General features: G+C 43.0%; 1 pseudogene; it reads left to right on the top strand.

Annotated features, from left to right (window-relative positions):
* The first annotated feature begins 9647 nt into the window (after nucleotides 1-9647).
* LOC142785193 (uncharacterized) lies at nucleotides 9648-12927 on the top strand (annotated as a pseudogene).
* Nucleotides 12928-13641: the final 714 nt, after the last annotated feature.

Below are 13641 nucleotides of genomic sequence, written 5' to 3'. Positions count from 1 at the left end.
GCAACGGCAGGAAAATCCTGCCGACGCCATGGTATTTAGTGCAAGACGCTAAATTCACACACTTTGTGAAATAGAGCATTTTAGCACATTTCTTGACATTGAATATTTGAGTCGACTCCATATGGTACAAAGGCCCAGGGCACATTACCTCCAGTGGATCTTGGTTCAGCTTTGCTGTGAGAACATATGGAACACCGGCCTTGTGTAGTTCATCAATTACGTCGATGATAGAAAGCAACGTCACGCGCAGAGATTCCGTGGTTTGACGCGACGCGCACAAGAGCGTGTTCTTCGTATTGTGGTTAAATTCCGCGGTGTCAAGCATCGCAAGGAAGTCCTTGATGACCTGTGAAAAATGAGAGAAATACAGTATGCTACATCATTAAAATGAATCAACTCAAGGAAAATAATACCGCACAAACAGTTTGACCTGAAGAAAAGGCGAATGAACCACGGTTTAAACGTGTTGCTCACCTGGATTTTCGGCGAGTTGGCTCTGATTCCTTCCTTAGGGAGCTTAGCATTCAAGGAATCGAATACATCATTTATCATTTGTGTGAATGCCTCTGTTTCAGCTGTGTCCTGAAAGCCATCAGTGCCCTCTTCTCTGTAGACACGGAGGCCAATGGCTGTACTCCGGCTAAAAAGCTGCAGTATAAAAGTAGTTTTTTTATGTTTCAAGGAAGTTGTCCAATACAGTAACACCTTCAGAGCATTACAAAGTTTTTCATCACTGACTAGTGCTCACCTGAACTGCAAGTCTCACGTTCATTTTTTGGAAGTTTGTCGGCTGCACATGAGCTTCAGTTAGCTTGTGGGCAACTTTTAGATGTTTCTTCTTTTCAGTTTCGTAAAACAGCTGATAGTGGGAGAAATCATTGCGGTTCTCTCCAGCCTGGAAATGCAAAAGGAACTGATTTTAATATATGCGAAGGTAAAAGGCGACACAAAAGAAAATTATTGTTCTGCCACCCACCTGGCCATACTTGTGCTTGAGCAGATGATTTCGCACACATTTGATGGCGTGTGGTACATCACAAATGAAATGCACAAACTTCCCATCAGGGAGACACGGGTGGGCAATCTTATGGCATGGTGCTGCCATGCTGCCACTAACACCTAGCTGTTGCCACATGGACCGGTTGTTTCCCGCACCATTGCTCACAATGGAAATGACTGTAGCATTATGCTTGTGAAGGCGCACCACTGCTTCCAGGACTAGTTCCGCCAAAATTTTGCCAGGAGCAGCACCTTTTGTCGCGAACGCTGCAATTGGCTGTACCCAGGATTCAAACACAGGAACAAACATCAATACTAGCGCATGGTCGGCTAGCTGGTTGGTTCCTTCATTCGTGACGCCTCCATAATCAACAAATCCGTCCATCTTGTAGCTGCATTTGTTGAAGTCATATGCCTGGCGCAACTTGATCTCGTCTAAGATCAAAGACCCCAACCTTTGCTCATCTGCTTTTCCATGAAACTGCTTCTGTATAGCTTCCAGACAAACGGGGTTGAAGCCGTACTTGCACGGCAAGCCTTTCAAAATTTGTGCCAAGCGGCTAAGAGAAGGCAGCGGCAACATTTTCATCTCGCTAATCAGCTTGTATGCCCGTAGACTTGAAATTCTCAGCATCAAGCAGTTCAAAATCCACTCAGAATTATACCGCATGCCACACGGAGCTTTTGCTTTGAGTGACTTCAGTGCTGTCAGGAATGCCAGGCGTTGCAAGTGAGGAAGGCCACTTAAAGCTTCTTCTATTCCTTGGTAGGAAGCCTTCGCAAGCTCCTGTTTGAGCAGTGTGATTTCTTGCTTCCCCTTCTCCCTTGCAGCTGCAGCTCGGAAAACTTTTTTGGTCAAGTTTCGCATTTTTTTGCTTTTGTTCACCGCTGCCTTCATTGGCTTTCTTGCTCGCATTTGCCTTTGGAGGCGTAGGCACCGAGCACATAGAGGTCGGGTTGTGAGGACAGAACACAGCTTGTGATGGACATTTTCTAATTTTCCTGTCACACCGGTATGAACTACCTGAATGCCTGAACAGATTTTCAAGCTATCTGTCTCATTGAGCAGGTGCTCGACGCTAGCAGTGCTGTCTACAGTCTTACGCAGTTGCTTGTGCATCTTGTTGTAACCGTTCACAACACAGCTACCATCATTTTTCACAATAACGGCCTTGCTCACTTTGAGCTCCCCTGCCACAAGTCGCCTGTCGAAAAAAACACCGCAAGTTTGCCCAGAACATTCATCGACGATGAGTTCAAGCTTCCAGTCCCTACTAGGTAAGGGCACCGTCACCAGTTCGTTCAGACAAACACCGGAGGAGTTCGTTGCTGAGGTGCTAGGTGGTGGCGTGATGCCCACTGCTCCAAGCGAATCGCCTAAGGACAAAAAGGCCTCTCCACACGAGCCACTCGAAAAAGACGCACTTTCCGCTGATGCTTCCAAGCCGATTTCGTTCCGCTTTTTCGGTGATTTTCACGTGCATGTCGTCGTTCTTGGCTTAGATATGTGCTCCGGCAAACCAGGAAAGAGACGCGGCAACGCTCCTGGCACTAACTTCCAGTTACCACGGGGAATTAAAACCTCCTGGCCCTTTACAACATGCTTGAAATACTTTACAATGTCTTGCTCTTCGAAATGTCTCTCACATACCTTGGACTTTTGCGTGAGGCGCCTGTCCTTGCAGTGCAGCATGTGTTCCCATTGTTTAAACTCCGTGGCCTTAAGTGGTGGTGTAAAAAAATGATGATTTGCGGCGTCATTTCTGTAGCCACTCGTACATCCAGGCGCAAAACACGAAGGCATTTTCACAACAAAAAAGCGAACATTCGGAAACCGGAAGATTCAGGCGCACGTGTGGGGAACGAAATCAGTCCTTCACATGTAAATCGCTTCGAACGACGCGCGCCCGCCAAAGCACCCGCCTGTCCGCGCGCCCGATCAGGAGCAAGTGAAGAAAAGCGTGACTGCAGCGCCACTAGTTCGCCTGACCGCCACCACGGCCGCCTCGGGAGCGGAGCTGTGAAACTGAATTGTTCTAAAAACGTTGAACGAGACTCAGGATAGGACACACATACACGACACACACATATCTTTTGTCTGGTGGCGATCCACCATTGTGTGACAGATGTGGTAAAGCATTGACAGTCCTTCACATGTTAATCCAGTGCAAACACTTAGAAACTCTAAGAAAACGACATTTTCCATTACCCTACCGACAGCATATACCTTTACACCCTGCAATGTTCGTCAGTAGGGAACCGCTTTTTAGTCATAAATCATTGTTAGCGTTTTTAAAAGAAATTCATAATTTTCATATCATATACCCGGGCATTCCGTAGCACGACCTCTCTAGAGAGGTTTTTGCTGCGGAGGTTACACAAGAAAGCACTTGCCTCACGGCCCTTGGACGCAAGGGTATGAACGAGTGAGGCACTTGTGCTAATGCCATACATATCCACCATCGTCTTATTATCACCAACTTTTGTCATCATTCACACCACACACATCTTTCACGGCATGGTCATCATTTTATTACTTGTATGTTCTTACCTGCCTTATCGCGAGGAATTTTATGGCCCTTATACAGTCGCTTATCACAATCATTGTCCATATTTTTAGTAAGATGAAACGGCGCTCTTTGGCGAACAAATGGCCCTTGCGCCAAAAAACACCATATACCATCATCATCTCCCGAAAGAGAGGCATGCACTCAGAACCCGACATTGAATTGAACGGTCAACGTCTGTCTGTCAATGCGGAGCATAAATTCTTAAGATTAATCTTGGACAACAAGTTGACTTTCGTACTGCACATCAAGTATCTAAAAACAAAATGTTTAAAAGCCATGAATGTTTTAAAGGTGTTGTCACGTACTACGTGGGGTAGTGACAGGCAATGTCTCATGAACCTGTATAGAAGCCTCATTCGCACCCGCTTGGATTATGGGGCCGTTGTTTATCAGTCTGCGACTCGAAGTGCTCTGAAGATGCTGGACCCCGTGCACCATTTGGGCATCCGCCTTTCTACGGGTGCTTTTCGCACCAGCCCCGTAGAAAGCCTTTATGTTGAGTCAAATGAGTGGTCGCTTCATCTGCAGAGAACTTACATGTCCTTTGTTTATCTCCTTAAGGTGAAAGCAGACAAGAAGCACCCCTCATACTCTACTATTAATGAATTGTCGAGCTCAATTCTGTTTCAAAACAGGCCCTCAATGAGGCAGCCCTTCTCAGTTCGCCTGAAGAGTCTAGCTGAGGAAACTGGAGTCTCACTTGAACACAGTTTAATGGCTCCTGTAACATACCCGCCACCGTGGCAATGGCAGACTATAGACTGCGATGTGTCTTTTCTAGAAGTTACAAAACATGCACCTATTGCCCATATCCGAACACACTTCCTGGAACTTCAACACAAATACACACGTCCTGAGTTCTTTACAGATGCCTCCAAGTCTAACTTCTCTGTGTCCTACGCCGCTGTCGGCCCATCCTTTTCGGATGCTGGCCCTCTACATCCAGGCACAAGTATCTTCACTGCGGAAGCTTATGCGATACTTGTGGCGGCTAAACACATAAAAAAATTACAAATACAAAGAGCAGTAATTTATACGGACTCCCTCAGTGTGGTAATGGCTCTGCACACTCTTAAAAAACAAAAAAACCCAGTCCTTGTCTCACTTTACTCCATTTTGTGCACACTCTACACACTCAAACAACATGCTGTAGTGTGCTGGGTGCCAGGGCACCGTGAGATTCAAGGCAACGTGAGGGCGGATCAGCTCGCTGCATCCGTCCACACGACACACACATATCCTTTGTCTGGTGGCGATCCACCATTGTGTGACAGATGTGGTGAAGCACTAACAGTCCTTCACATGTTAATCCAATGCAAACACTTAGAAACTCTAAGAAAACAACATTTTGCATTACCCTACCGACATCATATACCTTTACACCCTGCAATGTTCGTCGGTAGGGAGCCGCTTTTTAGTCATAAAACATTGTTAGCATTTTTAAAAGAAATTCATAGTTTTCATATCATATATCCGGGCATTCCGTAGCACAACCTCTCCAGAGAGGTTTTTGCTGTGGTGGCTACACAAGAAAGCACTTGCCTCACGGCCCTTGGACGCAAGGGTATGAATGAGTGAGGCACTTGTGCTATTGCCATTCATATCCACCATCGTTTTTTTTATAATCACCAACTCTTGTCATCTATTGGCACCACACTCAGCTTTCACGGCATGGTCATGATTTTATTACTTGTACGTTTTTACCCGCCTTACCGTGAGGAATATTATGGCCCTTATACAGCCGCTTATCACAATCATTGTCCATATTTTTAGTAAGATGAACTGGCGCGCTTTGGCCGTGAAATGGCCCTTGCGCCACAAAACATCAAACATCATCATCGTATGCTAGCAACGTTCGCTTGGCGACACCATCCCCTAGATTATCGCTGAAATTCCGCATAGCAACGCCAAGGAGTGCATCTTTCACACAAAAACTTTACGGTTCACTCAGGAACTGAATACGAAAACATTCACGTACCTGAAATGTAGACGTAGACAGTGCGACGAGGTTTCCCAAGATGGGGCACACCGAAATGGCTTGTTTAAGGTCCTCAAATCTGCCATTGGTCAGAGTGTACGGCCTCTTCATGTGAACGTGAGGCACGTCAATCAGACATTTCACCATGTGTGACATTCTTATCACCACTTGAAGGCAAAGACCACGGTGGCCACAAGGTAACCTGCGCAATTATCGAAAGTGTGCGCCGCACGTGTATCCAAAGGACATCTGCACGGTGCAATCGGCGGAGGGTAACTTCAGCAACGCGAATCTCTGCAGGTGCGCAGTTCATACTCATGGACCTGAGAACCCAGTGTATAGAGAGAGTCGGGGTGAATCGGTGAAGCAGTGACGCACAGCGTGATGATTACGCCGGAGAATTTCAAGGCGCTTCTGACGGCTAGACTGAGAGTTTTTTCACGCGCGGTGCGTTTGCGAACGGAAGCGCCGACAAATTGTCAAGTTTATTAACGTGATACCAATAGTGCTCGTTCCGTAGTGTAACTGGCATCGGTGGCGTATGCCATCGTTGGTAGAGAACGGAAAATGGCGCGTAAAATGACCGTCATCTCGCCCATCCGTACCCTCCCAGAAGCTCACTGCATGCAGACGCATGGATCGCGAGACCAGCTCTCTACGTCTCCGTGGTCATAGAGTATAGCGTGCGTTGCGCGAGTTGGCGCAACTTAATGCCGTTAAAGACAGATAGCTGAAAATAGTGAAAAAGAGCTCACACTGCAAGGCACTTTACCTGCAAGCGGGATGGTCAAGCAGAAGCATACTTCTCGATAAGTTTCGAAAAGTTCTTAGAATCTCGTTTTAAGTGCGTTGAAAACATATGAGCAAAAGGCACCGCAAGCGCTCATTTGTGGCTTACGCCTTCGTATAAGCGGTAACATAGTCAGCGAATGGCATGCTGATAGCTCTGCCTGCGCCACGGTGCATCGCGCATGCTTAACACATTCGCACCGCTTTATTAGGTGCTGCATTAATTAGTGTTTCAGTATCATAATAATAAGTGGTATACACGTTTTATGAGTGTGAATATTAAAGTGGACCTTGTGTAATATTTAAATGCCAAGTGAGAGCCCACCAAGAGAGAATACCGCCCGACAGTGCGAATGCGAAGCCGCCACCCTTTAGTGCGCCTCTCGAATCGTGCAGCAGAGAACGAACCGTGGGGCCCGCCCTGGCCACTTTGGCCAGGGCGGGCCCCACGGTTCCGGTGCAGGCCAAAGATCACTATCAACACCATTCACCCCGGCGCAGCATGAAGGAAGGCTCCTCTCCTACAGTTAACTTCGGGGAATCTGAGGAAAGCACTGCAATATTTCGAAGAAGCCAGGCTAGGCATAAGGCTGGTCGAACCTTGGCTTCGGCGAAAGAGGCATTGCGACTATGCCTAGGCAAAGTTCTCAGCGGCTCCAGTCCTTGGTTTAAAGTTCTCCCGACCATGCATCAAGGGCTCCAGCAAGTGCCCAAGCGTTACCCTGGGCCCCTACAGCCACTAACGAAAGTAAATTCGGAGTGCATTGTTCTTCATGCTCAGATAAACTACATTGTGATTTGTACTCTTAATTAGTGATGCCGAGTTCTAATATGTCGTTAGAGATGCACCGTAGACGACAATACCCTTTGTGTGTATTTATGTTCTTGTTTGCTCTAAAAGTAATTAGTTTTAGTGAAATGTGTTTGTGTTCATCCCTCTAGTTTCATTAACTTCACTGACTACGGTAACAGCATGCGTTTGCAACTTATGTAAGAAAATGTTATGTTGTAGTACTGGGACTTTTGCTTCCAAATAAATGCAAAAAAATTCTCTAATGCCGTACTTTCAATTTTTTTTTCACTTGTATTATAGCCAGTTTAAAAAAAAAAACAAAATGGGGCTTTTTGACTTGATTTTCATTATACTGTGTCTTTAGAGGCATGCCCTTGAGTGAACATATTAGGTTGGCGTTATACATTATCGTGCTCAGTAACACTTGACACACTTCCTAGCATAATTAACCTAATGTGTGGCAATGCCCTGTGCCCTGAAGAGGTTTGAATTTATTGACTGTCATATATATATATATATATATATATATATATATATATATATATATATATATATATACATAGATAAGTCATTCAGTATTTCAGCAAAATTGCCAATTCTAGGTATGCCAAAAATTACAAGACCAACAGGTGCAATAGTCCTTTTGTAGAACATTATTGAAGTTTCATTCCAATGTTTATCCTGCCATTTTCGGGCCATTCGCAAAAAGGGGCTGTTCCTCGATGGAAGGCCTTTTTCTTTTCATAGGCACTTCTTCATTAGTGAGATTATGAGTAATGTTGTCCTGATAATTAGGACAACAAAGTATGTTTATCTTGCGAAATTTAAGTTGGTCACCAAACATGCACCTATGTTCTGTTTCACCCTGTTGGTAATTGTATGAGCTGGAAATTCCGGTTATGTGTGTTGTTAAGGTATGAAGGCCGATGTTAGTGGCATATATTGTGAATAAGTGATGGGTGGGGTGGGAGGGTAGGGCCAGATAGATATCGTGTGAAAGTCAACCATTCTGTGGAGAAAGGTTTATGAAAAATTCGAGACTAAAATTTTGAACTGTGTCCATGCATGCCATCTGTTTGCCGTGCAGATAAAAAGAAACTGTTCATAATTAATGTTTTCCTAATAATGACTGATATTGTTTACTAAAGCTTTTTATTCTTCATTACAGTGGCAATTCATGATGTACAGAATCCATAGACCTCTGCTGAAATTCGGAAATTTTTTCTATCTAATTTATAATCCTGCAGGGCTCGCTCCATGAATGTCTGAAGACTTTATCAGCGTCTCAGAAGTTTGATATGTGAATGGCCAGCTGCGTTGTCACAGCATCATTGGAAGTTGTGAGTTCCTTTGAGATACCTTTGTTATATTAGAAAATGATTCCAGCAATTTGAAATATTTGAGTAGGTGAACTTATAAATTAAGTAGGAGTTTCTCTGACGAACAACTTCAAAATATTGACTCGTACAACACCCATTTAGGTGCAAACACAATGGTATGCAATTTGCAGTAGGTTAATGTGAATAAAAATCACAGGGATTTTTACTTTACCTGATGTTTCTTCCTTGTTATCCCTCACCTTTGTTTATATTAAGTCTAAAATAAGGTTAACTTGAGTACTTGTGTTCATCAACTTTAGTTTTTTTTTCATCCTGCATGTCAACCCATAACACCCTTTTCCAGACGCGCTTGCACGCAGTCATCTTGGACTGATAAGGTTGTAGTTTTGTATCCATATCAAATAAACGAACACTGCAAGGGTGAACTGGCATGCACCGAAACGCTTGGGCCTGTACAATCAACATTTTGTGACCAAGATTATTTCATACTATGACAAGAAAAACTGGCAAAACCATCACTTATCAGTTTAACATAGCGACGCTCATGGATCAAATATAAGACCATATATGGCTGATGGAAACATGCACAAACTCTTACGCTTCAGAATTCAAGTTATCCTACCCATGCGCTTCTTTAATAACAGGTTCCTCTGTGCAACAACAGAACAACAGATCTCCTTCAGCCTAATTGGAAAGTAGAGCTCTCACTTGTTTTTTTAGCTATCTTTTCACTATAATATCAATTATTATGCCCATAATAAATAAAATTGGTTGTGCAAGTCTGGGTTAGGTTTATAGATAAATCTGAATGCAATGATAAAGTTGTGACTATGCTATTTATACTACGGAACGTTTTCACGCCCATAGATGAAACTCTTAAGCTAAAGATCACGCTTACTTCGGCATTCTTTGGCACAATTTAATCATGTTTAGTTCATATCTTTTGAGTAGGTGTTGCTTTTATTTGTTGTAAGACATAAGTATTCTATGAAATTCACTTTAGCAAACAAGTATCAGGACCCTGTACATATACATGAGGCTCAAAATGTAGTGTTTAAAATCAATGAAAGCTGTTCAAAACCAACTTATCTAGCATTTTTCACATTTCAGGATGAAACCTGCAAAGGAAGCAAACCTTCCTTTTGATTTTGAACCCATTTTCTTTCATGCAGGATATTGCATCAGCTGTAGACAGCACTGTCAGCCAGGATGCTATGCCTGGAATCCATTGTTTTCGCTGTCTGAAATGCACCTGCCCTGCGTTTTCGTTGAGGTCGCTCTTCCGGCATCTTCATACAATTCATGGACATGAGTACAACTGGGTGTGTAGTTTGCGTGGGTGCATGAAAACGTTCAGACTTTTTACATCGTACAAGAAGCATGTGTACAGAAGACATGGCAACATGGTTAAACAAAACATGGCTCCGTGTGAGAATGTGTCTTTAAGCACTGAACACACGAGCAGAAATGCTGCAGAAGTTGGGTCAGGCAATATGGACACCACTGAAGAAAGCCAAGAAGGCGAGTCGCCCATGGCTAGTGCTCCAACTATAAAAATCAGCTTGCAAAGTTGCTCTTAAGGTGGAAAGAGGCACGACGGCTTCCAGAGTCAACATTGCACGAAATTGCCAATGATGTCATATTTTTTGTAAAGGCTATTCTAGAAGACGATCGGCTCTACTCCAACATAGAGTTGGCTAATATAGTTGATGATGTGCTGCAAATACCTGAATTGAACCAGCTGCTGACTGCTTCAGGCCGATCTAATTACTGGAGAATGCACTTTCCATTCGTTGAGCCAAAGACAACTGTTCTAGGTAGAGCACCTAATGGAAAAGCCAATACAATGGAGTATGTACCTTTGTGTGAAGTGCTCAAGTTTTCCTTGAGAATGTCACCCTTTCAGGAGACTTCAACACCCCATTGAAAGTGGATAACTACTTTTGTTCAGTGCTTGATGGGAGTGCATTTAGGGAACACAAATACTTTGCAGGGGACATCAATAAGATTTGTCTGCAACTGTATAGTGACAAATTTGAAGTGTTCAACTCTCTAGGTAGCAAACGAGGCACTCATAAACTTAAATCAGTTTACTTCTCAGTGCTGAATTTGAGTGCTAAACTCTACTGTGCTCTAACAGGAATTAATCTGGTTGTTTTAGCAAGGGACAAACAAACTTGTGAGCACTTACGGGTTGCCAAGGATCCTGGCACCTTTGCTTGAAGATGTGCAAATGTTGGAAACTCTGAGTATAGTTGTGAAAGGAAAAGTGCTGAAAGGTTCCATATTTGTTTTTACAGGTGACAATCTGTCTACCCATAGAATAGGAGGACTTAAATGTAATTTGAACATGGTAGGGTTTGCAGATTTTGCATGGCACTGCGCACTGAAATTAACTATAAGTTTTTAGAAAGTGACTATGTTTTAAGGTCACCTGCAGGCCACCATTACCACTTGACCAGGCTTAGTGCTGGATTGCCTACGACATCGCTTTATGGAGTTCGAAGCTCTTGTGCTCTTCAATGTGATGAATTTAATCTGACCCAGCACTTCCCACCAGATAAAATGCATGACTTACATGAAGGCGTCATACCATTCGCAATGAAGCATATCATTAGTAATTCAATTTCAAAAGGTTCCTTTTCCTTTCAAAAGGTTCCTTTCAGTTTTTAAACAGATGCATTTCCACGTGGGGCTATCATCCAAGTGATGTGCGAAATATACCAGAAGCTATTTCTAACACCTTTCTTCAATTAAAGACACAACTCAAAGGATCAGCTAAACAGTCCTTTTGTTTGTTTCGCCACATGTCTTTTTTTGTTGGAGAGTGTGTACCATCACAAGATAAAGTCTGGCAACTTTACTTGCTCCTCCGTGATATCATGGATATCACCATGTGCCGAAAGCTTCCAGTCTGTTATGTGGGATACCTGCAGCGTCAAATTCATTTTTTCTTGCTAGATTTCACCTCATTGTTTCCTTCTGTATCAATGCCATGCAAAATGCACTACCTAATCCACTACCCTTCACTCATTCAAAAGTACGGCCCTTTAATTGGGCTTTGGGCGATGCACTTCGAAGCGAAGCACCAATATTTTATTGACATTTCTCATAAGATCCACCATTTCAGAAACATTTCCCATAGCCTAGCTATGCGACAACAATATCTTCAGTGTTTTCCTTTCACTTACGATGACAATAAAGTCATTTCTGTCAGTGCTGGCTGCTGCCAGGTGCTTTATGAACACCTATCTGACACTGCCAAAAAGTATGTCATTCAGAACAATCTGAGCAGCACTTGTATATTTTCAGTGAAAGCTGTAAGAATGGATGGCAGGACATTCAGAGCAGGGTGTGTTATTGTCAATGATGTCCGTGATCATTCCAATCCACAGTTTTTACAGCTAAGTGAAACACTTTTTGTGAACAGGGTTCTTGTGATTGTGGGAAGGATCCTTGAGCCTATTTTCTTTGATGACTATTTTCACATGTATTTTGTCGATGCCACTGAACAGCACATGATCCTAAGGTCATTACAAAATCTACTGCTGAACCTGTGTTCCTGAGGGAACACAAAGGGAGAACAGTTTGAAATGCTCGTCATGGTATATACTGAGATTTGCCTCAAGCGTAACCAGTGCACTTATGTTTTTTTTGGAAACAAACCTGTTCTGCTTGTGTAGCAGTGTGCATTTCTGCATGTGTATAATGTAGAGGCTCAGAATTTCTTTTGACGTAATAATTCATGTGCACCTAACTTAAGAGCATAGACTTAATGCACGATAACTTTGCTTTTTTCATCAGTGAAGTAGTGGTCAACAGTGTAGGGCTGTTACTTTATGCACTTGCCCCTTTTTTGCTTCCCATCTAGAGTTCTTGAAAGGATGTGAGATACATTCTACAAGCACCTCTCCCCTGGTCAAGAGAGACTTACGAGATAGTTTGTTGATAAATAAGCACTTTCATCAATATAGTGTCAACACTAGCGAAAAAGTATAGGATTATGTTTTGATTGTGTGCCAACACACACATATCTTCGGAAAGGCATATATAGGCTGAATACCTTTATTTACATGTCGCCGAATGTTCTGAAGTGCCATGGACATGCAGGTCAAGATGCTTCCATTTTTTGCAGTTTTCATTGACATTTCTACAACAAAGAGAGTATAGCTAATGTACAAAGCTGATGTATGACCTAATACACATTAGGTTTTTGTCAATGTCGCTGTGATCAAATCTGTTCGATAATGCTGGTTGTCCTGTGTTTAATCTTTTTATTTTGTTCGTTGGTCATATGATCCAGAAAAGAACATGTTTGCAGTCAATAAAGATGTATGCATGTACTTGATTATGCCACCATCGTTTGTATTTTTTCACATTGCGTACCCCCTGCAGCTTAGCAGTGAGGGCATTTGTACATGTGCATGATACACAGAGTGATATTTTCATTTGACATTATAATTGAATACCTGTTCTTACATATGATTTTTCTGTTCATATAAAGTTAGTTACGTTGGGTTTTATGGCGCAAAAGCAACAATGGCTATGATGCGCCAGACACTGGGTAATTATGATAATAGGGTTAAAATGTGAGGTGAAAAACAGTTTGTGTAGAAAACCTGTGGCGTCTAGAAACCTAAAAACATCTTTTATGGGGATGGGTGCATTTTCTGATAGTATTAACATTGGGTGTAGAGGTGTTTGTGTTCTGTAAAACTGTTTAAAATAAATGTGTCCACTTTTTTCAAAGACTGGGCATGTTATTAAAATATTATTGATAGTCAGAGGTTCCTTGCAATATTTGCATTCTGGCTGATCTTCTCCGCGCAATAAAAAGTTGTGGGTAAGGTGAGTATGACCTATACGCAGGCGGCATAGTGTTACTTCGATGAAGCGCTTTTGGTGGTTGCAAGACTTCCATTCTTTAGAATAGGCTTGATAATTTGAAGCTTGTTATGCACTTGAGCCTGCCACTCTCCTTGCCATTTTGCCCTAAAGGCTGTCCGACAACTGTTCAAACAGTCTCTGAATGGTGCCCTTATTTCTGCTATGCTTTGATGATTTTCCCTTGTTGCTACCCTGTCTGCCTTTTCGTTTCCTGGGATACCAACATGGCTCGGCACCCATACAAGCCGGATTGGCTTGCCATTTTTCTCAGCTCTTTCTAGCTTC

The sequence above is a fragment of the Rhipicephalus microplus genome, chromosome 2 (assembly GCF_043290135.1).
Source record: "Rhipicephalus microplus isolate Deutch F79 chromosome 2, USDA_Rmic, whole genome shotgun sequence".
Lineage (NCBI taxonomy): Eukaryota > Metazoa > Arthropoda > Arachnida > Ixodida > Ixodidae > Rhipicephalus > Rhipicephalus microplus.
Note: the sequence above shows the minus strand (reverse complement) of the source record. Positions and strands in the feature narration are given on the sequence as shown.